Source organism: Protomyctophum parallelum, assembly GCF_964188405.1.
Source record: "Protomyctophum parallelum genome assembly, chromosome: 11".
Classification (NCBI taxonomy): domain Eukaryota; kingdom Metazoa; phylum Chordata; class Actinopteri; order Myctophiformes; family Myctophidae; genus Protomyctophum; species Protomyctophum parallelum.
Genome location: NC_139707.1, coordinates 27,855,997 through 27,869,266, shown reverse-complemented (window position 1 = coordinate 27,869,266; position 13,270 = coordinate 27,855,997). Strand labels below are relative to the sequence as shown.

Here is a 13,270-nt window from a genome sequence, read left to right as displayed (position 1 = left end):
AAAATAGCAGACCTACAAGCTCGTAGCGCTGCACCGAGTGCCGCGCTACGAGCTTGTAGGTCTGCTATTTTTGAAAAATCAAAGAACGACTGACAGAAACATAGCTTTTTCAGAAAACTGTCATTTAGAATACATTTTTAGAATCTGATCTCAGGTCAAAATGGGTTAAAAAAACAAGATAAACGTAGTATACAAGCTATACTTTTGCTGGGGAGTCGGGGACCCCCTGGAGTCCTTGGGGGGGCCATGGACTGCTGCTGGTCCCTGCCGATGGACCCCACTTTGAGAACCAGAACCACTGGCCTTGATGTCTCTCTCAAAATAATTGCAGATTGGTTGGAGGTGCAGTCTCTCACATTGATAAATGTTAAATGTAGTGTAAGGTATGCTATAGCCGCTATACAGTAGGCCTTGTGACAAGTCTACTGGTTGTATAGGCTACTGCCTGAAAAAAGCCAGGGGACATGAAACTTGGGTTTCATTCGCCCACCCTGGGAGCCACTACTATGTACCGGGCTTTGACACTTAAGGAATCCACAGTGTTATTTTGTGGTGTTGGGTAAAACATTTTAGATCACAAAGCATGCCAGCAGTTTTACAAGGTCTCTGATCCTCTGTGCTTAAAGGGGAATACCACTTATTTTCAACATTTTACTACGTCATTAATCATCTCAGTGACATCACAAAGATGTACTTGCTGATTTTTTTTTCAGACCTCCAGTTCTAGGCAACACAGAATGGGGGGGGGACTGTTTTGTTATTTCCACAGGTATAGTAATGACAGTAAAATGTTGAAAATGAGTGGTATTCCCCTTTAAGTGCAAACAGGTTCACACATTTGTACACTCAGAATTAAATGCATTCTCAGGATTTTACTTACTTTACTTTCTTTACAAAAATCATCTTAGATCATAACAAGCAATGGCAGAGATTTGAAGGTCTCTGCTCCTCTGTAGGCTACTATAATAATAATAATAATAATAATAATAATAATAAGAAGTCTGCATTATTACACTACTACTACTACTAAGTAAGAATAATAAATAATACATAATAGTAAGGTGCAGTGCAGCCCATTCACATGGGGGACGGTGCGAGTCCTCTCAGAACAGAACACGCCCACCTCGACCTCTGATAGGAGCAGAGTGTAATGCATCCTCCAGCACCACAGCCGTCAACTCAATGTATTCCATTTCCAAGACGTTCAAACAGTGATCGGACCAATACGGCGACGACGGGGACAATATAATCCTCAAAGCCAACAAACAGAGAACAGAAAGAACAGCGCTGGCTGTTTGTTTGACCCTCTTGGACACTACATTGTAAAAGGAGGGAACCGTTGAAGTTTGACAGCTGCAGCAAGGGACTTCTTTTCAAGTAAGTGCGTTTTATTCAGCCGCTGCCACACTGCAACAATATACGAGCGGAGGGAGATCAGATCAATAAGGCGACAGAACAGGGGCAGTGTCTGTCTGTCTTGCTGGTAAACAGGGGAAACGCAAACAACTAGGAAATATCCCCGTTTCGTTCTTTTTTTGCGGTATAAACAATAGGAAAAAACTCCTGAAAAGTGCAATGTGATAATCTTACAATTGGCGGTGCGCACCTTTTCTGTTTCCTCGAAAATGGTGCTCCTATCCTGACCCACTTTGACCTTACCCCCAGCTCCATTCAATAATAATAATACTAGCCCACTATCCTGCTAATAAACGAAGAGAATAACCCGTAAAGCATTATTCTTATCCTCAGAACACAAAGCTTAAAACATTGCACTGCTATTACTATTTAATTTGGACTATAGGCACGCAAATAATAACACATATTTTCTTGTGACATTAATACATAATAGCACTCAAAGCAGACAAAGGAGCTTTATTGCCTCTGTGCAAAATCATACATTAATTTAGTAATCAATTCATTACTACCTTTACCTTTTGTACGACTTATATATATTTTTTAAAACACTTGTTTTATCCAGTCTAGGCTACTGTAAGAAAAAAGTCATGGCATTCAAGTGGACTATCAGTGTTAGTGCTAGAGGCTACATCTGGAAGCGCCCTGTCACAGTCCTGTTAGCTGTTAGGAACATGCCATACATGCAGGTTGAATTTCACACATTTGGACAGTGTTACAGGGTCCTGATCCCTGCTGGAACCACTGCATTGTTCCCTGTGCTCTGCTGTGAGCAGAGCCAGCAGGTGCAGTGCTCCTTCCTCAGCTTACAACCAACCATCTCCGTTTGATTTGTATTTAACCACTTGAACCCCAGCAGCAGCATCCCTATTCTGGGGGGAACATCTCCTCACATCATGTTGTTGTGAGCTTGTAGATCAGCTGTTTTTGGTGTAGAGTGGAAGGGGGGAAAAGACCACCACCAGTCCAGTTTATTAAATCTAGAGGCTTTATTATAATAATTATAATAATAATTATTATTATCAGACCGAGATTTTTCGATGGCTTCACAGAGTGAAGAAAGTGACCTAAATGTAGTGTACCCATATACAGTGATATCTTTACATAAACGTAAAATGAACACATTTGATTTTCCTGATGATTTTCCGGTGGGCTGCCAGGGAGGGGAGGGTGCAGCACCCCGCCTCCCGGGCAGGGGGGGGGGGGGGGGGGGGGGGGGGCTTTGTTCTAAGCCAGGGCACACTGTTGCTATGTAGCGTTTTAATGCATCAGTTTTGGAGTGGTTTGATATTATTATTATTAATATACATCAATCAATTTCATGTTACGAGGCTTCACTATACGTTCCATGGATTTGTTTTGTCAAGTGACAAAACGAATCCATGGAATGTAGTGAATCAGGCTGGAAGCCAGGCTAGGGCAGAAATGATGCCCGTCTCTGTTTGATGACCGTACGGGCAGAATGGTGCACTGCATCTCCTATTGGGCTGAACCTGTGCCTCCTCCATGCCCTTGGCTTTCATAAATAATATGCACTCACTACAGTTGTGCTGGGGATGACCACATGCCGTCTGCCACATTTACAATATGGGCATTTAGCAGCCTCTCTTAATCCAGAGAGGGATTTACAGTAAGCAAGTTACACACAAAATGATAACATGAGCTACCTTGCTTCAGTTGCTTGAATGCTTTAGCGGAACCAATTAAGCCCCTATATACGTGTGCTGTGTGAGACGAATAGCGAAAGTAGCCAATGAAATGGAAGATTGTAGATATGCTATTTTCATAATTGTTGATATATTTTGGTTAAAAAGGAATTTATCGATTTATGTTTCTCAAGCTGATTCTGGTTCCATAGTTGTACAATGTACACTCTGAGAGTTAAATAAACACAGAGAGGACCCAGTGTAGATGGGGGTCCGACCGTCCTTATTAAAAAGGTTGAGAATCACTGCATTAGTACCTAGTTCATGAATTATTGTCAAATTGGGGAAAAACATTTAAATAGGTACAGAATACAATAATCTGTTGCTTGTAAATTGCTTGTAAATATTGGTAGTTGCAGGTTGTGTTTTTTGGGTCTTATTTCTAAAGTGTAGTTGCTTATTTTGGACTTGTTTCGTAATGCTGCTTAATCCAATCAATCGAATCAAGGACCCCCAAATGAATATGTATATCTCCATGGACTCCCCCCATCTGAAAGTAACCCCCGTAACCAGCTAGATTTGTGTTTAAAAAATAATAATACTTTTTCACTTTTGTTCAAGATTTGTTTGAAAATAGCAGATCTACAATATTGTTGATAGTCTATTTACAAATATGCAATGCATATACCGGTAGGTTTCTTTTGGCTGTGTGTTCATAGACCTGTTTGCTTATTTCTCTTGCTAAATCTGGCTACACTGCTTGCCGTGCCATGACTTGAAAACCCCCCACAGCAGCTGACCTCACTTCTCAACCTCGCTTGTGATCTGAATAGAAGAATAAACGCCTCTAATTTGCTGTGAAGCCCATCTGTAGTCTGCCTAATATTGATAATCAAATGTTGAGCTGGCCTTTTTGTTGTCCCTTACACCCCGATCTGCATAACAATGGGCTGATGAAAAATGTATGTAAAGTATGTGGAGATTATGACGGAAGAATAGACTTCTACTATGCGTGGTATCTGTGGACAGGCTCTGCCGTTTTGGACGGTGGTGCCCGGGCCCCGCACGTGGCATCAGCAGACAGCGGGCCCCTGGGCCTCATTTCTGCTGCTGTGTGTGTGTGTGTGTGTGTGTGTGTGAGTGATTGACAATGGGTTGCTATCACTCTTGTGATCCCAAACGGTCTGCTCTGCTAGAGCTGCAGAATGCCTGCTGGTGCCTGTTAATTTATTCTGCTACAAATCAGCTTTTTAAGGTGCTACAAAAAAAATGGAATGCCATCGTTTGTGTCGTTCGATGGTGGATAAAGCAGTATGAATCAATCTCACGTTATGTCCAAACGTTTTAGGCTTTCCTTGGGATGTCCGTACTGTACAATAAATGGCGTTCGATTTTAGGCATGTGCCAATATGATTTTTCTGTAGTACAGTAAGGAGATGTTTGATTATTTCCCTGCATCAGCCGATTTTGATTGTTACGAGATTGGTTCAGCGGTTCAGTGGAGATATACAGTCACACTGCAGCACTGGAATTGGTAAAACAAGAGATGATTATTCCAAACAAACGACAAAAGTAGCGCACCACCGTCTATGTCACCTATTCACAATCACAGAGATTAAAACGGGGTGCATTTTGCATCCCAAAACGCAGTTTATAGTTAAGGGACGCAATAACGACCTCTGCATCCACGATGCACTACTGAACTAACTGTACTACTGTTTTTTTATTCTAGTTTATTTTGATAGCTTTAGTTATAAATAATAATCATTTCTTCTTCTGTTTTCTACATGAATATAACCACATTATAACCATATAAAATTAAATGGGAGTTAAATGCTGCAATTTGTAAAAATGGCAAAATATGACTCCTAGCATCGTTGAAGTGGGACTCATAAAATGTCCCTGGGACTCATCTAAAAGGCCATGTCTGCATCCCGGGTTTCATTACATTGAAAACCTATTTACATCACTGCAATCAAATTGACTGTAAAAACACAATCAAACTGACACTGATTTTATCAGTACACATACATCGGCTGATATTAATAGTCTTTCCATATATCGTTGCATCCATAGAATACTTCGTTTTAATAATTCACTGTGGTGTGCTTTCCTGCAAGCAATTTGCTTTGTGACATTTTAATACACAGCACTACCCCCATGCTACATGTTACATGAATCCTAAAGCTGCATTAACCTTGTTCCTTTGTACCCTCTGTCCCAGTGATGGATAGGTGATTAACACCAGGCCCTCCCCCCCCTCTCCCCCATGGAGTAATAGACGAGGTCTAACGGCTCTGACAGAACTGAGGAATGACCTGTCACCTGTGTGAAGAAAACTCTATTCCCCCTCATTAGCTTGTAGACACCTTCCATTATGTATCCGTCTGATGGGAAACCTGCTCCCACATCTGTGGCCACCGCCCACCGCTACTACGCTGCAACTGACCCTGAGTGACACACCGGTGCTGTGTTGGTGCGAGGAGGCCCCGCCCCACGGCACAGTGTCACAGATAAGGATGTGTTCCACCTGCACAGGGTCTAGTGTTGCCATGTCTGCTTATTATACGCGACTTAGTTGGGGCTTGTTTGTAAAGTGTAGTGTTGTGTATTTGCTCTTGCTTCCGAATGTTGTTTAAATCAGTGGTTCTCAAACATTTTCATGTCAAGGACCCCCAAATTAATATGTATTTGTCCACAGACCCTCCCTGCCCCACTATTTCTTCAAATAGCCGATGTATATGGCCTATAATTTCTTTGTGGGCTTGTTTACATAGACCTGGTTGCTTGTTTCTCTTGCAAAATCTGGCAACACTGGCGAGGGTTTGCCTGCATGGTCTTGGTCCCTATAGTATAGTGACACACCTGGACCTGTCTGTCCCACTATAGTATAGTGGGACAGACAGGTCCAGGTGTGTCACACGAGACAATAATGGCATGGGGATATAGGGAGACATGCAGAATTGCAGATGAGGGCATACGGGCCATTATCTACCATACCAGCAGACAGTGTTGGAACATGGAAGATGATTCATAATGCTGGTATATATGGGTGGCGGAAAAACTAGACTCCCCTCAGAAATGTCCTCTATGTGTAAGCACGGGTCTGGGGTTCTTTAGATGCCTCTCTGCTTCAATTTTTTGACAGATGTCCTGTGTAAAATATCTACGTATGTCGTCACTCTGGGAATTTTGCATGCTAACCGCTTGACAAATGAGACCTCTTAGGGTGTAAGTACCCCATCTGTGACGGACCGTCTTTAGTGGAATGCTTGCTGTGTGTGCTGGTTTCTAACTAAGCAGCATAAAGGTTCTGGCTGCCACTGCTATACTCAGCCCGAGTTATCTGTAGTGATAGTGACCCTGCATGTGTAGCCTACTGAAAAAGAAAAGAGAGAGGAGAATAGTGGTTATGTATGCGGTCTTTTTTCATCCCTATCTCTTCCTGTCACACACAGATACACAAGGGCACACACGCACTTCTGAAGAGCGCCAGCTACTTTATGAGCAAGCGTGTGCAGACAGCGCATGCACGCGCGCGCGCGCGCGCGCGCACACACACACACACACACACTCGATGTCACAGAGTCACTTGTAGTAGCTGTAGGCCCCTGGTTTCCTTACATAAACCTTGAGCAGACCAGAGCATGTCTGCTTGCTAATCAGCAGGGTCAGCAGTAAAGATAAAGAGCTTTTTGTACAACAGCCAAAACAAAACTCACCTTTCTTTCCCAGGTCTCCCCAGGAAGACATTTGGTGTGATTAATCTTCAATCCTCAACGTGTCTGTCTTCCACATCAAAACAGTAAAGGAAAAAAAGGCCTTCTTTCTAAAATGGGTTAATGTTCAACTCTGTGGAAACAATGGTGTGTTCCATGTTTTCTTCTCAGACGTATCTGTACTCAGACTGTTAAAAACATTAAAAGGGAAATACCCTTCATTTTTATATGGAGCCTCAGGAAGCCCCCACAGGTGCCTCCCCCAGACTGCACCCACAAATCACTGTCTCGCCCTTGTCATCGACGGGCTGTTTCAACTTCAAGTGGGTCACGGCGTTGCGAGGGTCACCCATGGTGGGCGACTGTCTTGAACCAGTTCAAACCAGTTTCTGACCCTCCTGACTATAGATATGGTGACATTCCTATGTCCTTAGGGGTATGGAACGAAACACATTTTCAGATTCGTATTCATTGTACAATACGCTGTAAAATCCTCTGTCGCATTTGTCCATTTGCTAAGGGTCTATTTGGTTACATTTGTACACACTCAGAGTTAACACTTTTATTATTGTGAATATGGTGATACTAAATGATACACGGTACAGTGCAGTTTTAATAACTAAAATATCACACAACAACATTTTAGTTTAGTTTGAGGATATCTTTCATCAGAAGCCATCTCAATGTGAGACATGCCCACAGTTGTGCTTATTGTAGACATATAAGAAAAAAGAGATGAGTCTTAACGGCGTTACAGTAGGATATTTTAAGTCCATTACCTCAGATGGCGTGCAGGGTGTTCTGTCACAGAGGCGACTCTGTCAAGAAGCATGAGGGCCACAGGCTGAGATGGATGCTGTATCCATAGCCTTAGTTGTTTTAACCCTCGGGCTGTATGTCAGATCATTCATATTGGAATCTAATGGAGGCGACATAGATGTGGCTTTCTGTGTTTTCGGTTGAGAAAATGATAATGATGTGTAAGTCAGTGGCCATGTTCAAAGGCATGTTCACAACCATGCTATGAATGGAATGGATATATAGGACCGAGGGGAGCTTGGGGGCTGACATACTTCTTAATGCTCACTGTGCATTATTCAGGAAAGTTTGTGCAAGCTTAAACGCATGGATGGCTTCAGCAGGATCTTTATGCACGGTCACTGCGCCAACTATCCATCCATATGGCAAAAAGGCACAGCTGGGGCTGTGTAAGACTGATATGTCTTATGCATTGCTAAGGCGGGAGAGGAGGGTGTTCATGCATATATGTAATTGCAGGCTTTTGAGGAATGCGTGTTACTGTTTTATATATAATTTGAATACGCACAGCAAACATTTTCTGAGAGTACTTGCTTAGGCCTTTATATTCCCGGAACATAGGCCATTGATGATTCTAGGTCTGTGCATCCGAGAGTGTACGTATAAGGAAAATTAACACTGATGCTTAACCATTTCAACATACTTAGTTGGACCTACAGGTTTATACTACAGTAGGTTCACTCCTTTTCCTCCACAAAATCTCCTTGGCGAAAATAGCTGATCTACAAGATCACAATGTATCGCGTTGCGACAGTGTGAGCTTGTAGATCTGCTACTTCGCTGAATGTTCGCATCCAGAATAGGGACACTATAGGGTGTGTGCTCATAATTTTAGTACTGTGTGAGGTTGTAAAATGATTTCTGTAAAAAAATATTTTTACAGACCCTTGATTTCTGTAAGAAATTCTCTCAACATTTAATTTGATTCCTTCATCGAATGTTGATCTTGCTATGCTTTTATTCTCTTTTCCCGACTGGACATTAGAGAGCAAATGTATTCAGTTTTTCTACAATGCAGCAGCACGTGTTCTGCTGCTCTGTTGCGACACAGAGAGGCTTGGTGTCCCGGTGTGAACCGTCTGTTGCTTTCTTGTTGTGCAGTATCGGGGTTAAATGCTTCATTAGCATCCACTGTCTGTTCATTGATCGGACAGTGTCTATTAATGAATGGTATTTTGAGATTGTACAAATGGAACCAAATGGATCAGTAAGAGTCCATTTGGTTCCATTTGTACACTCTCACTCAAAGAGTTCCATTTGTACATAATCAGGGTTACAGACCTATGACACCTCATCTGCCAAGCAGCGAGCGTTCCGACGGCGATATCGCGAGAAAAACTGTCCTGATATGGATCGTCAGCCATTGCGTTGCGATGTAGCCTGAACCAATCAAATAACCAATAAATAGAGTGTAGATCTCAACCAATAAAGGTGTTTTGGGGGTGGGACATGGACGCGAAAGCTTTGCTCAAATAGAGACACTGTGAGCGAATATAGGAGGGGTGGACGACGTCACTGCATGGCGCGTTGTCACTCGCGGTACGTCAGGACAGTCTCATTGAAAAACATGTACTTTAATGAGGAGAATTCGTCGTTCACCCGCTTGCATCGCTGGCAGTGCGGATGGGCTGTAAGGATCCATTTGGAACCCCCCTCAAGGAACTGAGGGTTGGACCCCACGATGACCATCGTCCTGGACCTAGACCCACCAGTTACTGTTGTTTTGAGTGATATATGGGCAAAACCATAGCCAATCCACAGTACAAAGTTACTTATACAGCACACCGTGAAATATGTTGATACTATGCTGACGGACCTCATATTCTTTATGAAGGTTCTGTATGCACAGCTTGAGATCTTGTTGACCTACTATCATGGAAGCAGATCAAAGCGAAAGAAAAATATTCTGCAGAGAATGAAGGAAAAGTGTGTTTTTTTTGTTTTGTTTTTACTCATGGACTACATTTATATATTTTATCCAACAGTTTATTAACCCATTCTAGACGGGAACCCCTTTTGGTGTTTTAACTAAGCATTATGTTTATGTTATACTTTAGCTATTGAAAAATAGCAGATCTACAAGGTCATAGCGCGCCACTGAGTGGCGCGCTACGAGCTTGTAGGTCTGCTATTTTTGAAGAATCGTGAAAATACGGCACAAATCTTTGAATATATATTCTTTCAGAAGACTTATATCGTCTTTGTCGGGTGGAAACCTCATATGTCTAAAAGATCGTATATCTGCTATTTGTGATGCTCTTGTGTAACACTGTAGTATGATGATCAAATAGGCCGTTTTCAAAAAATTACGAAAAACCACCAAGTCAAAATAATATACTGCACTGCATATCCCTTTCATGCTCTTTTTGTTGAATTATGTTTCTTGCGAATATTTTCAAGCTGACAATTTATTTGACTGCAGCAGCGACCTATTCTATTTTAGCATGCGTGCGGCATGAGGTCCTCACCCTGCTTAGCCCTTTGAGTGTACGAGGGCATGCATGCTCAGCGCAAGGCTTTCTCTCAACACGCCTCTAGAGACATCTCGTTTGATGATCTCCCCTTTGAAGTTCGGCACTTTTCCTCCGTGCCTCTGATTGGATAGCTCGTCTGTGTGAATAATTCATTGAGAGAGTAGTAGTAATAGTGTATACCAGTATTGGGGAAGAAGTGATGGAAGCAAAACCTACATTTGCTATACGTCGTTTTCCTCCTAACATGTCTCGGCACGCGATGGCAAGAATAGCCAAGAAATAAATCATATTTAAGATTAATTTGTCAGTTGCTGTCGGGCGGAAACCTCATATCCCCCATGTTTTTAATTTGTATGTTTTCTATCTCATACATTAATGTCCTACTCGCCTACTTCATCATACAAGAGTGTCCCACAAAAGTAGTGAAAATAGCAGATATATTACTCACTGTGAGCTTGTAGATTTTTACTTAAAAATAAATAAAATTAATAATAATAATAAACTTAACTCGTTTGGACAAGGTTTCCATCCAACAGCAGTGATTTGAGACGTTGGGCTACTGTATATAAGTGGCTACTGTAAATGTTTGCTGTGTATTTATGCCCACTAATCCACAGCAGATTGGACCATAATCGTTAGAATGTCCATTCATACTGCTACAATAATACTAAAATATTATACCCGTTTAAGAGCTCACTACAAGTACATCATGCAAACACTGACCAGTCCAAGCGCACACACAGCCAGACCAGACCAACCTGATATCCCTATTTTCTCACTAAAGGCGGAGTGTAAAATAAGCAAAGAAATCTATGCAATCAATAAGTTCACAATGTGAACTTTTAGATGGTCTGACTCTATTTTGTCTTTTTGTATGTATATGGGCTATCGGGCTTAAATGATTCAATTTCGTCTTGGTATTTTGTATCTTGTCTGCTTCCATTATGTTACTATACAGTACCGGTTTACTCTTGAAGCTTGGGGTTATCTCTCTACTCATCTCTGTATCTGTCCTGTGTTTCCTTTCCTACTTCATGACAACTGAATGAATGTCCCCAGTGGGATCATTAATGTCTGCCTGTTTCCTCTCAATCTTTACTGTTGCCATTATTAAAAGTGACTTTGGGATTTTCCCCCCCTCTACTATAAAGTTGCTTGCAAATATTGGTGGCTATGGTTTGTTGGGTTTGTTTCTTAAGTGTACAGTAGTTGCTTATTTAGGCTTCCTCTCTAATGTTGTGTAAGTAAACCAGTGGTTGTCAAACATTTTTCATGTCAAAGACCCCAAAACTTTATATTTACCCCCCCCCCCCCACCCCCATTTGTGTCGGCCTGTCAGGGACCCCCTCATACAAGATAAGTGTACCGTATTTAAAATGTTCTATTATTCCTAATATCTTCCCTATATTTTTATATTTTTCGATCATAACAGATGTATCCTATAATATACAGTATAGGGTTTTACCGGTAACTGGTTCAACTGATTTTGATGCTATAAGTAATCTTTCTGGGGACCCATCATACCATAGTAGTCGCTTCTTTTGGGCTTGTTTTTTTTCCGTAGACCTGGTCGCTTGTTTCTCTCACAAAACCTAGCTGGCAACACTGGCTCTGTTCTGTCTCACGTGTATATATTGAAGTCCTAAGGCTAGATTTATGACAGTGATATACCAGATAATGTTTAATATTGTATTTCCTGGTGCATGTAGAAATACATTAGGAAAGGATAAACAATTTTCGGAATAATTAGTTTTAATTTGAAGACTGTAAAATCTCCTGAATGGTGAATCTAAAGCAGTGGGTGGGGTCCTAAACGTTTTAGCTCAAGAAAGACCCAAAAGAGAATGTCTTCCCGGGACCCATCTACAAGCTTACAACTGTGAGCTACTATTATTTTCACTACCTCTTTATAATTTGTATTATTACTATATTTAAATAATATCCGTATATGTTTTTTTAATAGGAAACAAATAAAAAATTGGATATTTACTTTGTGACCCATACAAACTTGTCCGCCACCTATGAATGGGTCCACGACCCAGTGTTTGGTAAACGGTGAATCTAATGCGCCTCATCTTCCTCAGGTTACATGGTTGTTCTCTTCCAAAATGAATGTTGACTTTGAAGTTTATTATATGGCCAAAAAACGCTTTAAGCGTTATGCACCGTGTCTAATTGTGCTTTCCCCCACCCCCTTGTATGCTGTATGCTGGACTTTAGCATTGGGAAAGAAAAGTGCAAGGAACGTGCTCCTAAACCGCTCACATTTCACAGGAAAATGAGTTCTGAGGGGGTTAAGCTTTGTGTCATACTACTGATGGCGAAGAAAGGTCTTCTCTTCTGTGACTGTAGTGCTTTGCAGAGACTATTATCATTGCTGTCGGGCAGAAACCTTATCTCCATATTATTATTTATTATTTTTATATTTTTCGCAAATGAATGCCCTACTACTTACATAGTCATACTACTACGGTTTCACTCAAAAATAGCAGTTCTACAAGCTCAATGCGTTGTGAGCTTATACATCTGCTATTTTTGAAGTGAAAGTTGTATGTATGTGGGCTTTTCTAAATATTTTACCAATGAAATGTATTAAAGAGCTTGTGAGTGAATAATAACTGCATTGGACCCATTTCCTGAAATGTCACAGTTTTGTTTTGGCATTGAAATAAGATTTCCATCAAATAATAATGGATAATAATACTTTTTTTTTTTTTAAGATATTTTTTTTGCGGCTTACGCCTTTTATTGATTTTTTGAAGGGACAGACAGTAGGCTGACAGGAAACGGGAGAGAGATGGGGGGATGACATGCAGTAAAGGCCGTGTCGGGTCCGGGAGTCGAACCCGCGGCACACTGCGACTGGATTACCAGTCGGGTGCCCAGACCGTTACGCTACGGCCTGGGCCGGATAATAATACTTTAATTAGAAAACTTACCATCCTGGTTCTGCCAAGCAAACCAATTTAAAAGGTACTCCAGGCGCTCAACTGGAGCTTTTTAATATCAAGTCTTAATGAAGATAGACAGTCCAGTGAATGATGGGTGGGCCATTTTCAGAACATGTTTGTTTTAACGATCAAATCTTTCTTTCTTGTCTTTTTCCTTTATTTATTCAGGGAAGCCCGTTGAGAGCAAGCTATCTTTTTCAAGGATGCCCTGATCACAGAATATAATACACAATACATAGAATGAAAAA

The 13,270-nt window shown here is 41.4% G+C and overlaps 1 protein-coding gene across 1 annotated transcript in view; it reads left to right on the top strand.

The window, feature by feature from the left end:
• Positions 1-1,222: 1,222 nt before the first annotated feature.
• Positions 1,223-13,270, top strand: part of lypd6 (LY6/PLAUR domain containing 6) — a 48,891-nt gene continuing 36,843 nt past the window's right edge. Inside the window, exon 1 of the mRNA XM_083777043.1 lies at positions 1,223-1,377. The gene's annotated coding sequence lies outside the window, so the exon portion shown is untranslated. The remainder of the gene's footprint in view (positions 1,378-13,270) is intronic.